Below are 22,150 nucleotides of genomic sequence, written 5' to 3' on the forward strand. Positions count from 1 at the left end.
GAGCTGGCAGATGGTGGGACAGCAAGGCATGAGCCAGCTCTGATTGAGTGGAAGTTGCCACTGTCTCCTCCACAGCCGATTCACATCCCAGTTTAAAAGGCATCACTCAGACTGAGCCCACCTAGCCCTTGGTTTCTAAATACCATTTTCCCCATCAAAAGCAACCAGCTTCCTTGGAGAAATAGATGAAAGGAAGCTAAAGAGACATGACGACTAAATGCAATATTGATCCTAGATTGGATTCTGGATCAGGAAAAGAACATGATACAAAGTATAGTAGAGGGACTATTGACAAAATGTGCATATGTACTATATATTAGATAATATGTTTGTATCAGTATTCATTCCTTGGGTGTTAAAAATTGTCTTGTGGTTATGTAGGAGAATGTCCTTGTTCTTAGGAAAGAGGGGCTGAAATATTTAGAGATGAAGTGGTACCATGCCTTTAAATTACTTTCAGATGATAGGGGGTAAGAGATAGGTATGTAGATCAATAGGAAAACAAATATAGCAAAATAATAATGAGTCAAGATAGAGGGTAGTACGGTATACAGGTGCTCATTGTATTATTCCTTCTATTTTTCTGAAGGTTTGACATTTTTCAAAATAAAAATTAGAAGGGGAGAAAATTACATAGAAATTGGCCTTGAAAATTTTTGCCTATGTCCACCCGGAGGGTCTGCAACGGAGGATGGGAGTCACAAATGCAGTTGCTTTGGCCACAGGTAATAACACAGCAGCCGCGGGAATGGACGCATTTACCGAAGTACGTTCTTACAAGAAAGCTCACACAGAGCTTCTGTAGCAACCAACCATTTTTACAGGCGTTTTCAAACGTGAAACCAAATTAACTACTACATACCATTAAATACAGAGCTGTACGTGTGAAAACCCTTGAGTGGTAACCCAGGACAAGGTGGGAGCAGATTGGAGGTATCCCATCTCCACTTCAGAGACTAAAATCTGGGCCACTTATTACCTCGGGTAACACCTAAATGTCAAAAGGCACGGACAGAGCCAGAGAGCAAAGCTCGCCTGTGAATACAAATGGGAACGGGCTTTAAAAATAAAGCCGGGGTTCAGGTTCCAATACTCCAAATGCCAATCAAAAGACTCATTTATTTTTTAAATATGTGGGTGAGAGTTGAGAATTATTTCTGAAAGGTTGCTATCCAGGAATAAGTACAGAGATCATCCTGTAGATTTTACAAGTTCTGTGTGTCTGCCTTGGCTTTAGTTTGGACTTTTTTTTTCTTTTTTTTTTAACTGATGTGAATTTTTTTTAAATGAGTATATATTTGTGAAATTTTTTAAATTAAAATTGAGTGAATGAAAAAGAACTGCTCAGACCTGGTTCTGAAAATATCTGTCCCAGGGAGGTCTGGGGAGTGGGGATGGAGAGAATCATTGTAATTAAAGAAAAGCTGAGATGAAGTAAGTCAGACAGAGGAAGACAAATATCATGATATCACTCATATGTGGAATCTAATTTTTTAAAAATGAGACAAACTTATTTACAAGACAGAAACAGACTCACAGATATCGAAAAAAAAAATTAAGGTTACCAAAGGAGAAATGTCTGAGGAGGGGGGATAAATCAGGAGTTTGAAATTGACATGTACACTCTGCTATATACAAAACAGATAATCAACAAGGACCAACTGTATAGCACAGGGAACTATATTCAATATTTTGTAATAACCTATAAAGGAAGAGTCTGAAAAAGGATATATACATAAATGTATAACATAACTGAATCACTGTGCTATACACCTGAAACTAACACAACATTGTAAATCAACTATAATAAATTTTTTTTTTAAATAAAGAAAAGCAGAGAACCTAGGGCCTATGATTAGCGATATTGTGTTGTATACTTAAAAATATGCTAAGACTGTAGATCTTAAGTGCTCTTACCACAAAAGGAAAAAAAAAGCAGGTGGAAGGAAACTTAGAGGTGATGGATATTTTTATGACATTGGTGGTGGTGATATTCTCACACGTGTGTATTTACCTCCAAACACATCAAGTTGTATACATTAAATATTTACAGCTTTCTGTGTGTCAAGCACGGAGAAGGCAATGGCACCCCACTCCAGTACTCTTGCCTGGAAAATCCCATGGATGGAGGAGCCTGGTAGGCTGCAGTCCATGGGGTCGCTAAGAGTCGGACACGACTGGGCGACTTCAATTTCACTTTTCACTTTCATGCATTGGAGAAGGACATGGCAACCCACTCCAGTCTTCTTGCCTGGAGAATCCCAGGGACGGGGGAGCCTGGTGGGCTGCCCTCTATGGGGTTGCACAGAGTCGGACACGACTGAAGTGACTTAGCAGCAGCAGTGTGTCAAGCATACCTCAATAAAGCACTTTAAAAAAAAGAAAGAAAGAAAATGGGGGGGGGATATATTTTAGATCTAAAATTCTGCCTAGTTGGAAAAATATTTATCAACAAGGATGAATTTTGATGTGGACACTTGAAGAAGTTGCCAAACCCAGGAAGGCTTTCTGAAGACAGCATCCCTGCTAACAAAAGTTGAGATGCACTGACTTGACGGCTTTGAATTTCTGTTGGGGAAGTTCTGGTAGCTGATGGCAGAATTCTGCCATCAGCTACCAGAACTTCCCCCTAGGGCCTGGCAGTTGAGAGGCGGTCTCTGAAGCAACTCACAAACCCAGTGGTCTTATTCTCAAGTGGGAGGGTCCAGCTCAAGGCAAACGAGAGCCCTCACCGCTGGCAGGACCACTCCTGTCACCCCAAGCAGCCAATATGAGAGCCAGGAAGGGGCACAAGTTCTGCTCAGGGCTCAGGGGAGCAAAGCTTCTCTTTGTTGGCTAGGCACCATTTTGTTTCTCCTGAAAAGAAACTCAGAACAAGCGTAACAACAGAGCTGAAGAGAGACTGGGGCAGAGCCTGCCAACAGAAAATACTCCTATTTGGAAAAATAGGGACAGCCCAGTTCATTGCTATAGTCCACAGTTATTGCTGTTTTGATTTGGGGGTGGGGGTGGGGGGGTTAGGTAAAGCAGACTATTGCAGACAATAGGGTCAAAAAGTCGCTCAGTCTTATCCTGCTTTGCCAGCTGAAAGTTCTCATAGAGGTCTCTGGGCTGATGTCATGGCTTTGGAATTTATTTAGGTTGCCTTTTTGGTATGTTACATTTTGTAAATGTGCTGTGTGTGCTCAAAAAGAGTGTGTAATCTGTTTGTTGAGTGTTAAATTCTATTCATATGCATTAGTTGAAGTGTTTTAATTGTGTGCTTCAAATCTTCAATAGCTTTATTTTTTGTCTTCATTATTTATTAGTTTTCAGAGAGAAAAAACTTAAACTCTCCAGCTACACTTCCTGGTTTCTCTATTTTATTTTTCAGTTCTGCTCACTGTTGCTTTAAATGCTTGAGGTTACGTTGATAATTGCATGGAATGTAAATTCTAAAGAAGATAAGTATTTCTATCTGTCTTGGTCTCTACTGTATCCCTCAAACCTAGAACAATGCCTGAAATATTGTATGCATTTCTTCATACATTTTGCTACATGAATAAAAAAATGTATGTTCATCATTGTTACATAGTCTAGAACTACTATTCCTTTTCCTAGTATAAACTATCCCCTTTTGTATTTTAATGTTTATTGCCTTGAATTCTAGTTTGTCTGACAGTAAAATTGCTACTGCCACATGGGGTGGCCAAAAAATATTAATAATAATGATAATTTAACAGAGTATGGAATTCTAGATACTGCTTTCACTCACCATTTTGAAGACATTATTCCATTGTCTTCTGGTTTTTATTGCTGCTGGTGAGAAATCTGCTGCCAGTCTTGATATTCTTTCTTAGTAGGTATCTATCTCTCTTCTTGGTTGCTTTTAAGATGCTCTCTTTCTCTTTAGAATTTTATGATAATGTGGTTCAGTTTCACTTTATTTTGCTGAGGATTTATTGTGCATTCTGAATCCATCTTTTATCAATTCTGGAAAGTTCCTAGCTATTATGTCATTGAATATTGCTTCTTCCACTTTCTCTCTGTTCTTTCTTCTAAAACTCCTATTAGTTGCATTTGGGACTTTTTTCCATCCTATCCTCCGTATCTTTTCATTGTCCTTTCATATTTTTATTACTCTGTGCTACATCCTGTGTAATTATCTGACATTATTCTCTGGTTCAATAATTTCCCGTATCTGAGATCCAACTCTTGCCTCACAGGACCCAAGCCATCCGTTCCTTCCCCTTCCCCCCAGGTGATCATTAAATCGTCCATGGCCCTAGAATACTGAGACGGTCTCTCCCCATTCACTCCTACCCTAAGTCAGTTACATCATCATTCACAAGCTGCTGCCCTCGTTTTCAGCCCTAGTTTTCTCATTCACAGCCCCTGTCAACTTCCCGTGTGCACATCTATTCATTCAAATAAATATTTGTTTCTTTCTAGATAGCTGTAGAAAATGGGTTTTCAGGTTATCTTTATCCTAGTACTGCCAGAACTAGAGGCTGAAATTTATTTATATAAGCAAATATGAAATCCACTATTTGCTGAGATTCCTGGCTGTGATATTGATATTCTTTCCTTATGTATCTCTGACAGATAAATATACTGGTTTACATCTTTTGCACATATTAATACTAAAATTGTACAGGCTCACCACTGTCCTAAGTTTCACTATACAGTGAGTTTAAACCCCTGGAATATTTGCCCTGCCGGTATTCTTGCTTTTATGTTTTAATAATACTTAAGTCATTGACAAGACAGGCAGTGCAGAATATGAGAAAAAAATACACATGAACTTTGTTATTTCCAGCTGGATGTCCTTGGGAAAAAATAATTCTGTATGAGTCTCAGTTTCTGCCATCTGTAAAATGGGGATGATGAATACCTCCTTTGCAGGGATAAAGTTAAAATTACTGTTGATAAAGCATCCAAGAAAAAATCAGTTCTTAGATTATTATTTAATCTATCTTTGAGGTCTTTTAACTACATAAGTATCATCCTTGGCATCATCCACAGTGGCTACAAGGGTGTTCCTTCAATTATGACTTCCTTTATCTCACTAGTCACCAACTATTTCTTTTTCTTAACATTAACAAAATTTCCTTTTTTATATGCTTCTGGTCATTTAGGGAGCAGTCACCTTAACTTTAATTGCCTTTACTAAACCTCTGTACCCAATAAATGTGCCTTGTTTCAGCCATAAAATTAATCACGGCTTTATCTGCAAGTTCTTGGATAGGATGATGTAAGTAGGAAAGGTGAGGTAATTTATAAGTTTCTAGTTGGAATATACCTGATCCAGAAGATGTCAGAGCTAGAAGGGACCATAGAAATCCTCAAGATGAGAAACCCAAGGGCCAACAAGGAAAGAGGACCTACCCAAGCTTATGCAAGCAGTGAGCACCATAGCTGAGATCAAAACTCCGGTTTTCTGATGCTAGGAACAAGGCTCTAACTAGAGTCATTCTCACTGACCTAACTACAAAGTTACAACTAACCTTCTGGAATACTTAGTTGGTAATCTGGAAGCAAACCAAATTGCCGTTGTTAATAATTTCCTTTCTACTCTGTTTCTGTGGCCCTATAAACCTATCAATTGTAGTTTTCCAGGGAGCCTTATGACTCAGTGTTCATAGTAGATGTTGAATAACTGTGTGTTCAATGAAATAATGAAGGACTGTCTTGCCATTATCTGACATTATGTGCTGCGAATTCTAAGCCTGAATTGAACCCTTTTACATTCCAGATTCATGTTCGAAGTGGCCCTTATTGTTCTCCTGGCATTGCTATTTTTATGTATTTTTAATATTTTCTCCACATAGAAATTGAAAATAGGCCTTTCTTTCATTGCTGGGTGGTTAATCCCTCTCAGACACAGGTCCTGTCAACCTTTCCATGAAGTGGTCATCTCCAGGCTGTGCTCTGGGTAGTGACCACCCAGCTGAGTGATGGATGCCAGGCTGGGGCAGGAAGAGGAGGGGGAGAATCAGTGGAGATACATTACCTCCATGAGAGAATTCAAATGTTGCATCTTCCCAGCACTGGGTTGGAAATGCAGTGGCTCTAGACAGAGCCAGGAGGGTCTTGAGAATGGGAGGCAGAGGGTGAGCGAAAGCTAATGTCCGAGACTGTGGAAACAGCATCACCATCACCAAATATGGCAGCAGGAAAGCAGAAGACCCAGCAGTCCTGAGGATCTGGGTGGGCAGGGGCGGTCACTGACTCTGATGTACCTTTAAGGTCTGACTGGCTCTTTGGTCTGGCCACTGGTTTGTTAGTTGCATCCTGAAATCAAGTGGACCGTCCTCTGTTATGAAGGAAAATATGTCCTTCAACACACAATGTAGTAAGGGAACTCAGAGGATTGGGCTGGGTCTGGCAGCTTATAATCAGACACAACTGAAGTGACTTAGCACGCACACACCCACCAGTGACTCTTGCCCTTGTATGATCCCCTCCCTTTTGAGTGTGGGCAGAGCCTGTGAATGTGATGAAATATCACTCCCGTAATTATGCTACCTTGCATGGCAAAGGTGAGATCATCCTGGCTGGGCCTGATGAGTCCTTAAGAAACAGAATTTTCTCTGGCTGGTCACAGAACAGGAAGGCAGAGTGGCACCCTCCAGATGGCCTAGAAGAAAGCAAACATCCATTCAAACTGCCTATAAGGGTCACGTGGCCAGAAGCTACTGGAGGCCTCTGGAAGCTAAGAATGGTCTCCAGCCAGAAGCATACAAGAAGATAGAGCCTCAGCCCTACAGCCCCAAATAAATAAATTCTGTCAACTTTCCATGAACGTGGAAGAGGACCTCAAGCCTTAGAGGAGAACCACAGCCCTTGCTGGCACTTGCAGGTTAGCTCAGGGGAGAAAATGCGGTCACATCAAGCAAAGATTTCAGACCTATAGGAGGGCAAGATCCTGCATTAGAGTTCTTTTGAGTAATAGAAAACTAATCCATGGGGGGACTATGGATCCATCAGGATAGGGATCAGGGCCATGCTTGGCTTAGATCCCTCAGATGCCTTTGACCGTGTCTGTGCGCCTAACCTGTGTTCTCAGTTCCAACTGCTCACACCTATAATTTTCTTTAGCTGGTTGGCTCAGAGCTTCTGGAGTTGCATTCCGCAGCTTGTGCGAACTAGAAATGCTGGGAGTTCCTGCTCCCTTAGAAAGATACTTAGTCTAAGACTGAATGGTATGGGAGCATACAGCCTAGATCCCTTGCCTCTAGTTGGAATAAACTCGGTGGATAACTCATACTCCAGAGTTCCCCTGTGGAATCAGGCTGAGCTAAGATTTGGCCCGAGATGCTACCTTGCCTGGCTTCCTTCCCTCCCTACCCGCCTCCCCCAGCCCTCCATGGTCTCCCCTGGGAGCCTGTCTTTCATAAATCACACGCGCCACAATCTTTGTTTCAGATTCTTCTCCTGGGTTACTCCACCTCACACGACCCGTTAGCCCATTTCCTCTCTCTCTGGCCTCAAGTGAGATGATGTCTGTGACGGTGCTTTGCAACTGCCAAGCAGCCCCGGGTGACTCTCCTCCCATGCTGTTTTTCCTCAGCCCTCCCCCTTCGGTGTGTCAGGGTGACATAATTATTTTAGCACCTGGCAACAGAGTTCTTTTTTGAGAAGAAGGAGTCTTGTTTTAGGAAAAGACCTTGATGGAGGCAGAGAAGGGACTAAGAGTACTCTTTAGCAGGAGACTACTAAATCAGGTAAATAAAACACTGTATATAAGGAAGGAACAGGAAGTCAGGAGGAGAAGAGAGCAGAGGTGATGGCTGGCAGAGACAGGAAATGATGGCTGGATGGGTCACTGGCCTGGAATCCACAATGGTGCCCCCATGCCCTCCCTCCAGCATAGCCTGGAACCTCAGGAAAGCCAGCTGTGTTCAGAGTCACCTAGCAGAGTGGTTTTCAGGAAACCAGGTTCGTGTTCTTGGTCCTCAAGGGGCAGACAGCCCAGATCTGGCTCCAGGTTCTTGCCCCACACACCAGCTGCCAACTGGAGGGCTCCACAGACCCACCATCAGTCTGAACATGGCCCCACCTGAACTCACCACCTTCCCTCCTAAACCCCATCCTTCTGTGGTCCCCAGCATTCCAGTGCTCTTATTATCTGGTGACAGGCTGTTATTAGTTTTGCTCCTCCCAAAGCAGACTCTGAGACAAGGACGTAGGTGAGGAGTGAGGAGATGGGGACAAGAGACAGGGAAGAAAGAGCCAGCAAAGGGTGTAGACGCTGGGGCTCCCTCCCTGGAGGCCCTCTGAGGAAGTGTGTAGAGCACGCTTTGGAATTTTCCAACCAAAGCAAGGGGAAGCTGACGTTTTTTCCAATGGTCCTCATTGGCTGAGAATTGCTCAGGGTGACTAAATTCCTGGAACTTCTGGGCTGCCCACTGCCTAGGCTGAGCAGCTCGCACAGTGCCAGAGAAAGACCTTGAACAGTGTGGGTACCAGAGGCAGGACCTGCCCACTGCTGCTGCAGGTGAACTCAGAGATGGGCAGAGGGGTGTGGGGTCAACATTTACAGTAGCCATAGAAAAGCCTTGAGCTCCCACCAGCCCCTTCCTCGCCCAGGCTTTTCCTACCCCATTGCATATATGTGCATGCTAAGTCGCTTCAGTGGTGTCTGACTAAAGTCGCTACAGTGGAGCTGTAGCCCACCAGGCTCCTCTGTCCCTGGGATTCTCTAGGCAAGAATACTGGAGTGGGTTGCCATTTCCTTCTCCAATGCATGAAAGTGAAAAGTGAAAGTGAAGTCGCTCAGTCGTGTCCGACTCTTAGCGAGCCCATGAACTGGAGCCTACCAGGCTCCTCCGTCCATGGGATTTCCCAGGCAAGAGTACTGGAGTGGGGTGCCATTGCCTTCTCCACTACTCATGCCTAATTGCTAGTACCCTGCTTTTTTCCCCCATTCTCAGCCGATACCAAAACTCAGGCCCACGTCATTTCTCACCTAGAAATAATGACTTACTCATTGAATTGTCCCTCCCCCAAATTCTTATGTTGAAGCCCCAACCCCTAAGTCTCATCTCCAGGATGTGTCTGGAGATGAGACCTTCAAGGAGGCAGTTAAGGTTAAACGAGGTCCTAAGGGTGAGGCCCTAATCCCACAGAACTGATGTCCTTATAAAAAAAAAAAAGAAAGAAAGAACTACTAGAGCTGATGACTGGAGCTCACATGCACATGCATTCTCTCTCCTGCAAGGAGAGGCCCTGTGAGGACCCAGTGAGGAGGTGGCCATCCATAAACTAGGAAGAGAGGCCTCAGGAGAAATCAATTCTGCCGGCACCTTGATCTGGGAATTCCAGCCTCCAGAACTGTGAGAAAATAAACGTGTGCTGTTTCAGCCACCCAGCCTGGGATATTTTGTTCTGGCAGCCCCAGCTGACTGAGAAACTTACCGATGGAACCCTCCACCTCCCATCTCATTTGCTCCATTTGTGAGTCACGTGACCTTTCCGGAAGGCAAATCTGACCCTGACAGTCCCCAGTGCAAACATTTTGGAGCGCTCTGCAGCGCCTCCAGGATCTAACAGGGAGCCTTGACATTGGCCCCAAGGTCCCACACGTTCTATCTAGGAGTCCAGCCTTGTCCCTGATACTTCCTGGCTTGCTTTAGATATTCCAGCCACCCAAAACTATTTTTGGTTCCCCAATACTGGCACGTCCCTGAACTTACTCCTAAAGTGTCTTTCTCCCCCTTGTCTCCCTGACAAATCCCTGCTCCTTCCACAAGGGTCCCTGGCTCGCTCTTGACTCCTCTAGCCAGAGTTCCATGTGCCATGGCCTTCCCCTGGCTTCTAACATCTGCTGGAACTGAGTTTGTCCCCCTACCTGTCTGCCTGCCCTCCTACATATCCTGAGCATGAAGACCAGCATCTGGCCCACAGTAGATGCTCCCATATTCACTCAATTGATAAAGAAGAAAGGAATAAAGACTTGTTCTTTTATAGGTTGCCGAGTGTCATGATGGAAAGGAACTATACAGATGCCATGGGGACTTCCCTGGTGGTCCAGCAGCTATGACTCTGGGCTCCCAATGCAGCAGGCCCAGGTTCGATCCCTGGTCAGGAAACTAGATCCCACATGCTGCAACTAAGACCTGGTACAACCAAATAAATAAATATTAAAGAAAAAAAAGATGCTATGGTGTAAGTTCCATATTTCACAGCAAGGAAAGGTAGTGGTAGTCAATGCCAGGCCCCCTGCACTCTTTGGCTTTCCTATTTAGGCAGAGTCCAGCCCGTGTTGCCACTCCTGGGATCTCATCTCTGCCCATACTTGCAGCAGACCAGGAATACAAGGAAGGAATGCCTACCACCACCCACCAGCAGCCCTCAAGCAATGACTGACAGCACTTGCTGGATAAATACCCCAGCTCCCTCCCCCTCAGTCTGGCCATCAGTGAAGCATGTTCTAAACCACCTCCCAGAGGTTCCAGCAGGACTGAGCTGCCCACAGGAATGACTGATCTAAAACTTCTCCCTTTACTGATTTCCTTCTCTTCCAGGCCTTACCTCCCCACTTACCTACCAGTGAGTAGTTCCAAATAAACTATTTGCCCTTGAATCTTTGTTTCTAGGTCTCTTCTGGGGAAACTCAAGCTAAGACAGAGACTGAGGTCCAGAGAAGACAAGGAACATGGCCAAGGTCACACTGCTGTTAAATGTCAAGGCAGAGTCTACATGTATGTATGTTTCCTGGCTCCTCCTGCCCACAGCTCACCATACCACTCAGTACACAGAACTTTTACGAGAACCCAGGCTCCAGGCTGGGAAGTGTAAGCCTCTCCCTGTGTGAATCAAGGAAAGAGCTTCTCACCTCTAGCGAGTGGTGGACCCAAGCCTGTGATTCACTTCAGATGCCAGGACTAGAGCCCCATTCTCTTCTTTACCACCTGGCCCATGCTTTCACTTCCAAACCACTCCTCACCTCTTTTCTTTGGGGTTCCAAACTCCCATCTCCCAATTCAGACAATTCCAGCTGGAAGAGACTGTCTTTGGAGAACCCTCTTCAAGAAAATTAGAGATACCAAGGGAACATTTCATGCAAAGATGGGCTCGATAAAGGACAGAAATGGTATGGACCTAACAGAAGCAGAAGATATTAAGAAGAGGTGGCAAGAATACACAGAAGAACTGTACAAAAAAGATCTTCACGACTAAGATAATCACAATGGTGTGATCACTCACCTAGAGCCAGACACCCTGGAATGTGAAGTCAAGTGGGCCTTAGAAAGCATCACTACAAACAAAGCTAGTGGAGGTGATGGAATTCCAGTGGAGCTATTTCAAATCCTAAAAGATGATGCTGTGAAAGTGCTGCACTCAATATGCCAGCAAATTTGGAAAACTCAGCAGTGGCCACAGGACTGAAAAAGGTCAGTTTTCATTCCAGTCACAAAGAAAGGCAATGCCAAAGAATGCTCAAACTACCGCACAATTGCATTCATCTCACACGCTAGTAAAGTAATGCTCAAAATTCTCCAAGCCAGGCTTCAGCAATACATGAACCGTGAACTTCCAGATGTTCAAGCTGGTTTTAGAAAAGGCAGAGGAACCAGAGATCAAACTGCCAACATCCGCTGGATCATGGAAAAAGCAAGAGAGTTCCAGAAAAACATCTATTTCTGCTTTATTGACTATGCCAAAGCCTTTGACTGTGTGGATCACAATAAACTGTGGAAAATTCTGAAAGAGATGGGAATACCAGACCACCTGACTTGCCTCTTGAGAAACCTATATGCAGGTCAGGAAGCAACAGTTAGAACTGGACATGGAACAACAGACTGGTTCCAAATAGGAAAAGGAGTATGTCAAGGCTGTATATTGTCACCCTGCTTATTTAACTTATATGCAGAATACATCATGAGAAATGCTGGGCTGGAAGAAGCACAAGCTGGAATCAAGATTGCCAGGAGAAATACCAATAACCTCAGATACGCAGATGATACCACCCTCATGGCAGAAAGTGAAGAGGAACTAAAAAGCCTCTTGATGAAAGTGAAAGTGGAGAGTGAAAAAGTTGGCTTAAAGCTCAACATTCAGAAAATGAAGATCATGGCATCTGGTCCCATCACTTCATGGGAAATAGGTGGAGAAACAGTGGAAACAGTCTCAGACTTTATTTTTCTGGGCTCCAAAATCACTGCAGATAGTGATTGCAGCCATGAAATTAAAAGAGGCTTACTCCTTGGAAGGAAAGTTATGACCAACCTAGATAGCACATTCAAAAGCAGAGACATTACTTTGCCAACAAAGGTCTGTCTAGTCAAGGCTATGGTTTTCCCAGTGGTCATGTATGGATGTGAGAGTTGGACTGTGAAGAAAGCTGAGCACCGAAGAATTGATGCTTTTGAACTGTGGTGTTGGAGAAGACTCTTGAGAGTCCCTTGGACTGCAAGGAGATCCAACCAGTCCATTCTAAAGGAGATCAGTCCTGGGTGTTCATTGGAAGGACTGATGCTAAAGCTGAAACTCCAATACTTTGGCCACCTCATGTGAAGAGTTGACTCATTGGAAAAGACCCTGATGCTGGGAGGGACTGGGGGCAGGAGGAGAAGGGGACAACAGAGGATGAGATGGCTGGATGGCATCACCGACTCGATGGATGTGAGTCTGAGTGAACTCCGGGAGTTGGTGATGGACAGGGAGGCCTGGCGTGCTGCGATTCATGGGGTCGCAAAGAGTCGGACACGACTGAGCGACTAAACTGAACTGAAAAGGTACAAGCTTCTCCCTACTCCAGCCCTCCTCCCCACTCATCTTGATTTCGCCTGAAGTGGTGAGAATATCCCATGGATTTGAAGCTAAAGATGCCAATTTCTAAGTAAAAGATAACAAATCACATTTGAAAGCCCATTTCAAACTCCTTGAGCTTGGGAGAGTTAATGCTAAAAAAAATAAAAAATAAAAACTCTCATTCGCACATGGGCACACACACAGACATACACATACCACAACACACATACAGTGTGAACATGGAGTGTATACAACACACAACACACAAACATAATACACACGTACATATGACCTACTTAATGCACACAAACAGGGGTACACAACCCACATAACAAACGCAGCACATGCATACAACACATACACACACATACCAGAGGTGTGCACACACTTACACACCACCACCACCTCATTTCTCCCAGTCCCTTGCCCACCTGGGCAGGAGGTGATATCTGGGACAGGCATGGCACCAGCTCCTATCTTGTCAGCAGATCGAGGCTGCTCTGAGTGCCATGCCGAAGAGAAGGTTATGCCAGTTCATTTCCACCAGGCGTTTTATCCGACTTTGCTCATTTCTTTCTCATGCCTCAGTATTAATTAGCCCCAGGATTTAAATCTGATGCATTAGGCAAAAACAATTCTAAATGCTTTTGGAGAAACAAGTTCCAAATTAGCTGTAGCTGAACGTGCATCTATTTGAAAGGCAGGCAGCATGAACACTGACAGCATAAAAAATAGAAGCAAAACCCTCTAAGAGGGAAGGCCAAGATCAGCAGTGTTTGCTGACTGCCTGGTTCACAGCCCAGCCCTGGCACAGGCAGTGGGGCAGGTTCCCCAACCACCGGAGGGTAGAAAGAGAAAAAAGACATTTTCCATCTAGGTTACAGGTAAGGAGGGGACAGCAACAGCCATTCTTTCTCCTTCCTGCTTTCCCATCCCCAGCCCTCTTACATCTTTGGAACACACAGCCTTGCCTGGAAATCTAGAAAAGGTCAATTCTCCTAAGCATGCTATAGGCAAATATCCATCTCCAATTTCTCCCCGCTCCAAGCAGTCATTTTCCTTGCCTGCCTTATCCTTCTCTGAATGGCCCATAGCGTGTAGGGTGAGGTAGCCCACTGTGGGACCTTTCAACCTAGCTTAACACCTCCCACCAGTCTCTGACTGACTGGTGAAGCTGTCTTCCCCCTCAGGAAGAATGGAAGTTCCTTAAATGCAGGTATGTGGCACCTTTGTGGTTAGGGACCCCAGGCTTGCGATTATTTTCGGTGTACCGTTGTCTAGCTGGTTGTATCAGCCTGAGTTGATGGGGAAGCAGAATCCCTCTGAACAACTAGAGAAGGGGGAGTTGCAATAGTGATCAGCCCCTAGATGCAGTGGAAGGAGCTGGTTAAGCAGTCCCTACCTGGATACCACTCCTGTGCCTGGTGATGGCTCAGAAGCCAGCAGTCAGGGAGGTAAGATGGATGTGAAGTGAGGGAGGCCAAGGGCAGGCTGAACCTGCCAGGACAAGCGGGGACTTGCATCTCTCTCTCACCACCTCCAACCTCAAAGGCACAGAATGACCTGCAGGCCAGGCAGGTGGCCTCTAGCTGGAAGCCACACATGCACCTGCCTGCCCCAGGGCTTGGAGGAGCGGTGGGGAGGAGGTCTGTGGGCGCTGCAGGGGCCACCATCCCACACCAGCCATGGAAGTGGCTGCTCCTTCACTCCCACCTTCCAAGTCTTATGCACATCTCTCCCGTGCCCAACCCTAACCCAGAAATATAGAGGAAAGTGAATTCTAGAAGACATCACTCAGTCTCATTCAGTCAGTTCAGTTGCTCAGTCATGTCCGACTCTTTGCGACCCCATGAATCAAAGCATGCCAGGCCTCCCTGTCCATCACCAACTCCCAGAGTTCATTCAAACTCACATCCATCGAGTCGGTGATGCCATCCAGCCATCTCATCCTCTGTCATCCCCTTCTCCTCCTGCCCCCAATCCCTCCCAGCATCAGGGTCTTTTCCAATGAGTCAACTCTTCACATGAGGTGGCCAAAGTATTGGAGTTTCAGCTTTAGCATCAGTCCTTCCAATGAACACCCAGGACTGATCTCCTTTAGAATGGACTGGTTGGATCTCCTTGCAGTCCAAGGGACTCTCAAGAGTCTTCTCCAACACCACAGTTCAAAAGCATCAATTCTTCGGTGCTCAGCTTTCTTCACAGTCCAACTCTCGCATCCATACTTGACCACTGGAAAAACCATAGCCTTGACTAGACGGACCTTTGTTGGCAAAGTAATGTCTCTGCTTTTCAATATGCTATCTAGGTTGGTCATAACTTTTCTTCCAAGGAGTAAGCATCTTTTAATTTCATGGCTGCAATCACCATCTGCAATTATTTTGAAGCCCCCCAAAATAAAGTCTGCCACTGTTTCCACTGTTTCCCATCTATTTCCCATGAAGTGATGGGACCAGATGCCATGATCTTCGTTTTCTGAATGTTGAGCTTTAAGCCAACTTTTTCACTCTCCACTTTCACTTTCATCAAGAGGCTCTTTAGTTCCTCTTCACTTTCTGCCATAAGGGTGGTGTCATCTGCATGTCTGAGGTTATTGATATTTCTCCAAGCAATCTTGATTCCAGCTTGTGCTTCTTCCAGCCCAGCGTTTCTCATGATGGATTCTGCATATAAGTTAAATAAGCAGGGTGACAGTATACAGCCTTGACGTACTCCTTTTCCTATTTGGAACCAGTCTGTTGTTCCATGTCCAGTTCTAACTGTTGCTTCCTGACCTGCATATAGGTTTTTCAAGAGGCAGGTCAGGTGGTCTGGTATTCCCATCTCTTTCAGAATTTTCCACAGTTTATTGTGATCCACACAGTCAAAGGCTTTGGCATAGTCAATAAGCAGAAATGAGTCAGTCTCATTAGGTGACTGCAAAACCATCAACTGGAAAATTACTTCCTGGTCTACTCAGTGCCCCCTACTCGCTCACGTTTGCACCCGATAGTTTATCGGGTGGGTGGGTTATTGGTCTATCAGCCAACTACTGCTGCATAACAATCTCCAAATCATAGCAGCATCCAACAACGAGCATTGATTTCTTACTCACAAGTTCATGGGTTGGCTGGGGGCCTCATCTCTGCAAGTCTCTCCCCTCCTCCTGGGATGGGTACAAGCCACAGTGTGCTTTTCTCTCTTTTTTTCATGGCAATGGCAGAAGCCCAAGAGGACAAGCAGAGACTCATGAGGCCTCGTGGAACCTAGGCTCTGGCCAGAACACTGTCCCTTCCATGCCACCCCCTCGGCTAGCATGTCACATGGCAAAGCTCAAAGTCAAGGGAGGAAATGTACATCTACCCACGATGAAGCCATGGCAAGGACATGGATGCAGGCAGGGGGAATGAACTGGAGCCAATGACTCAACCCATCACAAGGGGACAACTCCCTACATCTGGTCATATCTCCCCCACCATCTCCGTCATCAGCCCAAGGAGAGTTCATGTCTCCTGAAACCTCTCTTTCATCAGCTTTGCTCAGTCAATGAGTCGCAGGCTACTTCTGTCTCCCTCTTCCTCCTATTCTTCCACTCCCCTCTTCCAAATCTTGTCTAGGGAAAAAAATCTCTTTTGCTTTTCCTTCATTCCATATCTGAGCTAAAAAGCCATGTGATGGCCAAATTCTGCAACAGACACCATCAAATGGAGGAAAAGAAAGGCTATTCATTTTGAAGTGAAATTAGACAAAAAAAAACAATCAATGTCATCAATCTCTACCAACCTTTGACATTTCTGGAAGTGCCATGCATCATCACTGATGTCTCCGTGAGCCTCCTCAGACCCAGCTAATTCATGCCTGTTTGGCTTCAAGCCACAGCACTGAGCTAGAAGAAACTTTCTCCGTTTCAAGTTACTGATGGTCGTATTTGTATTTAGTGACTAAGATTAATTTCTATTAGTTTACAGCAGAAGAATGAATGAGTTAATCCATGGTACCTGGCATACAGTAAGCCTTAAACAACTGTGAGCCAGTTAGTAGTGGCCCATAGTGCTTTGAGCAGCTATTGCTGTATAACAAATTACCCCAAAATATAGTGGCAAAAACCCCCACAACAGCCATTGTATTAAGCTCACAGATATCATCCATCAAGAATTCAGACAGGGCACCTTGGGGTGGCTTGTCTCTTCTCCACGATAACCAGGTATCAGCTGGTGAGACTTGAATGGTTAAGAATGATTCAAATGACTGGGGGTTCATCAGGCATCTCTCATCTCTCTCTCTCTGCCCCTTGACATGGTGGCCTCAGAGCAGCCAGCCACCTTACATGGTGGCTCAGGCTTCCAACAGCGAGTCTTCCAGCAAACAAGGCAGAAGCTGCATGGCCTTTTGCAACCCAGTCTCTGAGCCATGAGATGTTACTTCTGCCATACTCTTGACTAAGGCAATCACAAGCCCATGCAACTCAAGGGGAGAGGACACAGACCCCATCTCTCAATGGGAAGAGTATGAAAGAATTTTCTGCCATGTTTTATAGCCACCACTCAGCTATTTTTGGTGCACTAACAGTTGAATTGGCTTTTGTGGGTTACCCGGGAGCCTCACGACTCTTCTTAGCACTGTTTCTATGGGAACCATGTTTTGAGGTCCAAATTACAGACTTACAAGTTAACTTTGGGACACAATTTATTGATAAAGTGGGACTTCCTGAGTTCTCATCCCCCACACCCAACATTAACACTATGGACATAGCTACCCATGTTATTTATTAATTACCAATGTTTATTGAGCACCTCCTATGTACTAGGCTCTAAGCTCAGCACTCTACATGGATCATGTCATTCAATCCTACAAACAATCCTATACATGCTATAGCTATTTCCATTTTACATATGGGAAAACTGAGGCTTAGAGAAGCCAAGTGACAAGCCAAAGGTCACAGCTAGGACTGTGACACGATTTTGAAACCAGGTCTGTCTAATCCTCAAGCCCGTGACTAACTACCACAGTGCACTGACTCTATAAAGACTGTGAAGAAAGGAAAGCTTCCTGAGATGTGTAAAGGCCAGAGGCCCTGGGGAGCCAGGTGATCAGACCTAACAAGGAAACTGCCACAGATGTAGGTATCAGTCACCACCATGGGTGACCCATTCTTGTGCCAGCAGGTCAAAGGGGCACTAAAGGAACGCCTCCCTTCCTATATGGATGTGGGTCACGTGGTCCCTCCACGTGGTCACCACCAATGTACATCCTTGCCTCGTCCCTGGGCTGCCAGCCTTTTCTCTCTGTCCCCACCAGCTCCATCTTTCCTAGACCAGAGCAAACCGGGCCACACTCAGCTTTTTGTCCCCAGGCAAGGATGAGGAATGAACAGCCGTTTTGTCCCTTGCTGTACAAAGCCATTTGTGTGGGGCAGCTTCCCCCACTGCCCGGGGGGCAGGGGGTTGGGGGTTGGGCAGGAGGCAAGGCAAACACAACCCCATTCTCCCAGGCTGGTTAACAGATAGCAACTACACTCAGGCAGGAGGCAGGGCTCAGGCTGGAACCCGTGGCCCCAGGGGCTGCTCAAGAGGAAAAGAAGCTGTTGCTGGTGGGCTGTCCCCAGAGGTTCACAGTCAAGTGTCTGTCTCCACCCCTACTCCCTATTTCCCCAACACCTCTCCTCTGCCCCGCATCCTGAAGTTAGAGATGAGAAACCCCCTTGTATGGGGTCTTTGCAATAACCATGAAAGCCTTTTTTTCCCCCAAGAATTCATCTCTGCATTCCAGAGGGGGCATTTATCACCCCATGCCCAGGCTGCAGACATGTCCCTGCTTCAGATCCTCCTGTCCAGAAAGGCGGCCTTGTCAGACACATGAAACCAGCCCCTCCGGACATCTGGACAAGGAGCAGCCCTTTGGCTGAGCACGAGGCCATCCTGAATGCCACAGACAGTGAAAGGAGAGCCCTTGTTCCTGGTCCAAATAGCCTCGCTAAATGGATGCAGCTGGACACAGTGGGGGCGGCAGTGGGGAGGGGGGAGTCAGGCCCTCTTGGCAGCTGCCCCAGGCACCTCCATGGGGCAGCCTGGAAGGCAAACAGGCAAGTTTGCTTTTGGAAGAAGCTCCTGGAGCTGCCTTAATAACACCATTTCCGCCAATAGTTAAGAAAGCTCAATGGGAAACTGTGGCTTTGTCTACCCAGTACCCTCGTCTTCTAGAAACAGAATCTTTCTTGTGGGCATGCATGCGTGCTCAGTGTGTCCGACTCTTTGCAACCTCATGGTTGTAGCCCACCAGGCTCCTCTGCTCATGGAATTTTCCAGGCAAGAATGCTGGAGTGGGTTGCCATTTCCTTCTCCAGGGGCTCTTCCCAACCCAGGGAATCAAACCCTTGTCTCTTGTGTCTCTTGCATTGACAGGTGGATTCTTTACCACTGAGCCACCTGGGAATCCTTTCTTGTGGGCAACCAGTTCCAATAAAAGGTCTGAGCCCGCCTCCACTCTCTCCAGCTTCACCCCCCACCCACCAGACTAGGACCCAGTCCAGGTCATCCAATCAGTGTACCCCCATACCCAGGCACAGTCACTGGGTATTTGACACTAGCTTGGCCAATCAGAGCCTTTGTTGGGCGTTACTCCCAGAAATAAGGACTCTGTTTCCACTAAGGGAGCAGCCATCTTGCCCACCATGTGGCTTAAAGCTGACTAAGAAATGGAATGCCAGAGACTTAAAATTATTGTTTGAGTCCCTATGTCTGAAGTTATGGGCTGGAAATTTCCCTTCCCTGCACCAGTCCATTCTATGTTTTGCTCCAGTTGGTTTGATTTGGGTTTCTGTCATTTCCATCCCAAAGAGATTGATTCCTAATTCCTTCTCACATAAATATCAAGTCTTCAGGCCAGCATTGGAGACCCCCTGTGACAAAGCCACAGCATAGTCGTCTTGGGTCCCTGGGGGTGCAGCTAGGCCAACCTCACCCTCCTGCTCCAGGAGGGCTCACTGGGTGCAGGCATGCTCCTGACCAAGTGGCTCTGGGAGAAAAATGTGAAGATCTTTAGGTCCTTGGTCTCTGACCAGGTGTGGCCCAAAGAAGCCCTGGGAGGAACCCATCACCCTCATGCCTTGCCCTGTGGGCTGGGCCAGACTGTGCTGCTGGTGGCGGTCAGCCACCAATGCCAGACATGAAGCTCTCACCCAAAGCTGCATTCTCCAGTGTCCCCAATGAAGGCGGCAACACTCCGCGATGTCCTGAGACTGCCCAGACCCCAGCTGCTCCCAGAGGCACCTGGGAGGCACCACCTTCAGGGGCAAGTTATCAGCCGTCCAGCACAAAAGAGACTCCGAGCTGGGAAACAAGGCAGGCATATAGGACCACGAGACAGGGTCTAGGAGAGGTGGATTCTGATTATCTAGGCAGACGGGCTTGCTGTTGTTTTAGTTGATCAGTTGTGCCCAACTCTTTTGCAACCCCATGGACTGTAGCCTTCCAGGCGCCTCTGCCCATGGGATTTTCCAGGCAAGAATACTGGAGTGGGTTGCCAATTCCTTCTCCAGGGGATCTTCCCAACCCAGGGAGCGAACCCAAGTTTCCTGCATTGAGGGCAGATTCTTTACTGTCTGAGCCACCAGGGAAGCCCATGGGCTTGAGTGTTGAATTTTTTATTCCACTAATGTGGCTGGAATTTGCTTCCCCAACTCTGAAGCAGGAGACTGTGGTTACAGTGATAGCTCTTTCTACACCAGCACCCCACCCTGCCCCATCCTACCCAACTCCCGCGTCTTGCACACAAGCACTGTGACAATGCTGCTGAAACAGAAAGTAACCTTTAAGCTCAGAACTGATTTTTAAACACAATGGTAAAGTCAAATCAAGTGTTAAAATATTGAAGTACTACATAAAGGGCAATCACCACTGACCCAAACCCTTGAGGGTCACCCCTGCCCCCAGCTTTCTAACCTTCCTTCAATCCACCACCTTAAGCGTTAACTCCAAAACCCTGCCACAGCCCTGCTTCAGTGTAAAGAGGCACCTTGTGATGAATGCGTGCCCAGGCTTTGTACAGGATACTTGCTAAGTCGCTTTAGTCATGTCTGACTCTTTGCAACCTTATGGACTGTAGTCTGCCAGGCTCCTCTGTCCATGCGACTCTCCAGGCAAGAATACTGGAGTGGGTGGCCACTTCCCCTTCCAGGGGATCTTCCTGACCCAGAGATCAAACCCGAGTCTCTTATGTCTCCTGCATTGGCAGGTGGGTTCTTTACCACTAGCAGCACCCAGGCTTTGTGGTAGTGGTTTTGTCGTTAAGTCGTGTCTGACTCTTTCGCAACCCCATGGGACTATATAGCCCACCAGGCTCCTCTATCCATGGGATTTCCCAGGCAAGAATACTGGAGTAGGTTGTCATTTCCTTCTCCAGGGGATCTTCCCAACCCCTGGGATTGAATCCGGGTCTCCTGCATTGCAGGTACATTCTTTACCGACTGAGCCACCAGAGAATTCAACCACCCTGGTGCTTAAATATTCTCTCCTTTCCAGTTAAGCAGAAAACCAGTGGCTTGGGATAAGTGAACCCAAGTCCCGAACCCTCAGGCATGGAACACAGGGCCCTTGTCGAAGACTGAGGTAACCATCTTCTGGTCCAATGTGTGTGTGTGTTTGTGTGTGTGTGTGTGTTACACAACCAGGCACAAACTCACCTGTGATGCATACAATCCATTTGACCTCATCTGCCTCCTTGTTCCCCTCCAGATCCTTTTCTACTTTATACCCACCACCTCTCATGCTCTTCGCCTAATGACCACATTTGCTAAGAAAATAGCTGGGAGACTACTTTACAGCAGACTCTTCACTCTTTCTGCTACTTCTAAGTTGGTGCTGCCATGCCTATTTTACAGAAGAGGAAACTGAGGCTCAAAGGGTTAAGTTCCCCCAAACCACATAGCAGAGTTGAGATTTGAACCCCAGTCTGATGGGACAGCAGCACCCACGATCTACCACTGGACCCTACCACCTCCAGTAGTCACATGTGGAAAACGCTGCCTTCAGTGTGGCTAACTGTTCGGAACTGCCCTGAAAACAGCTTGGCTTTCCTGCCCCACCTGGACTGTAAAGCCCTCAAGCTTTACAATCTTTCTCTGTGCTTTAGGGCCTGTCTTCCTCCAGCACTGGCTTTATTTAGGCACTCAGTCATTACTGATTACATCGAATATCATAAGATGCCCAGAAGTAAACCACGAAGCCAGGGGGGCAGCAACTCTCTTTAAAATAGGGAGCTCTGGGCCATGTTCCTTATTGTTGTTGGTCTATATAAGGGAAACCAGAGTAGTACCTACTTCATAGGTTTACCGTCAGGTTCAAATGTGGTGGGGTGGGGCATAGGGCTGGCACACAGTAAGGGCTCAATAAGTATGAGATAATATTATTGTTGTTACTACTTCCACCCAATGGTT

At 46.3% G+C, this 22,150-nt stretch overlaps 1 long non-coding RNA gene across 2 annotated transcripts in view; it reads right to left on the reverse strand.

Annotated features, from left to right (window-relative positions):
- The window catches only part of LOC147340170 (uncharacterized), a 43,501-nt gene that overhangs the window by 17,203 nt on the left and 4,148 nt on the right, over positions 1–22,150 (reverse strand). For both annotated transcript variants that reach the window (XR_015159400.1, XR_015159401.1), the window contains exon 2: positions 6,508–6,619. This is a non-coding gene — a long non-coding RNA (uncharacterized LOC147340170). The remainder of the gene's footprint in view (positions 1–6,507; positions 6,620–22,150) is intronic.

This window comes from Bos grunniens, chromosome X, assembly GCF_055505025.1.
Source record: "Bos grunniens cultivar Pamir isolate PY7600 chromosome X, Bosgru_T2T1.0, whole genome shotgun sequence".
Classification (NCBI taxonomy): domain Eukaryota; kingdom Metazoa; phylum Chordata; class Mammalia; order Artiodactyla; family Bovidae; genus Bos; species Bos grunniens.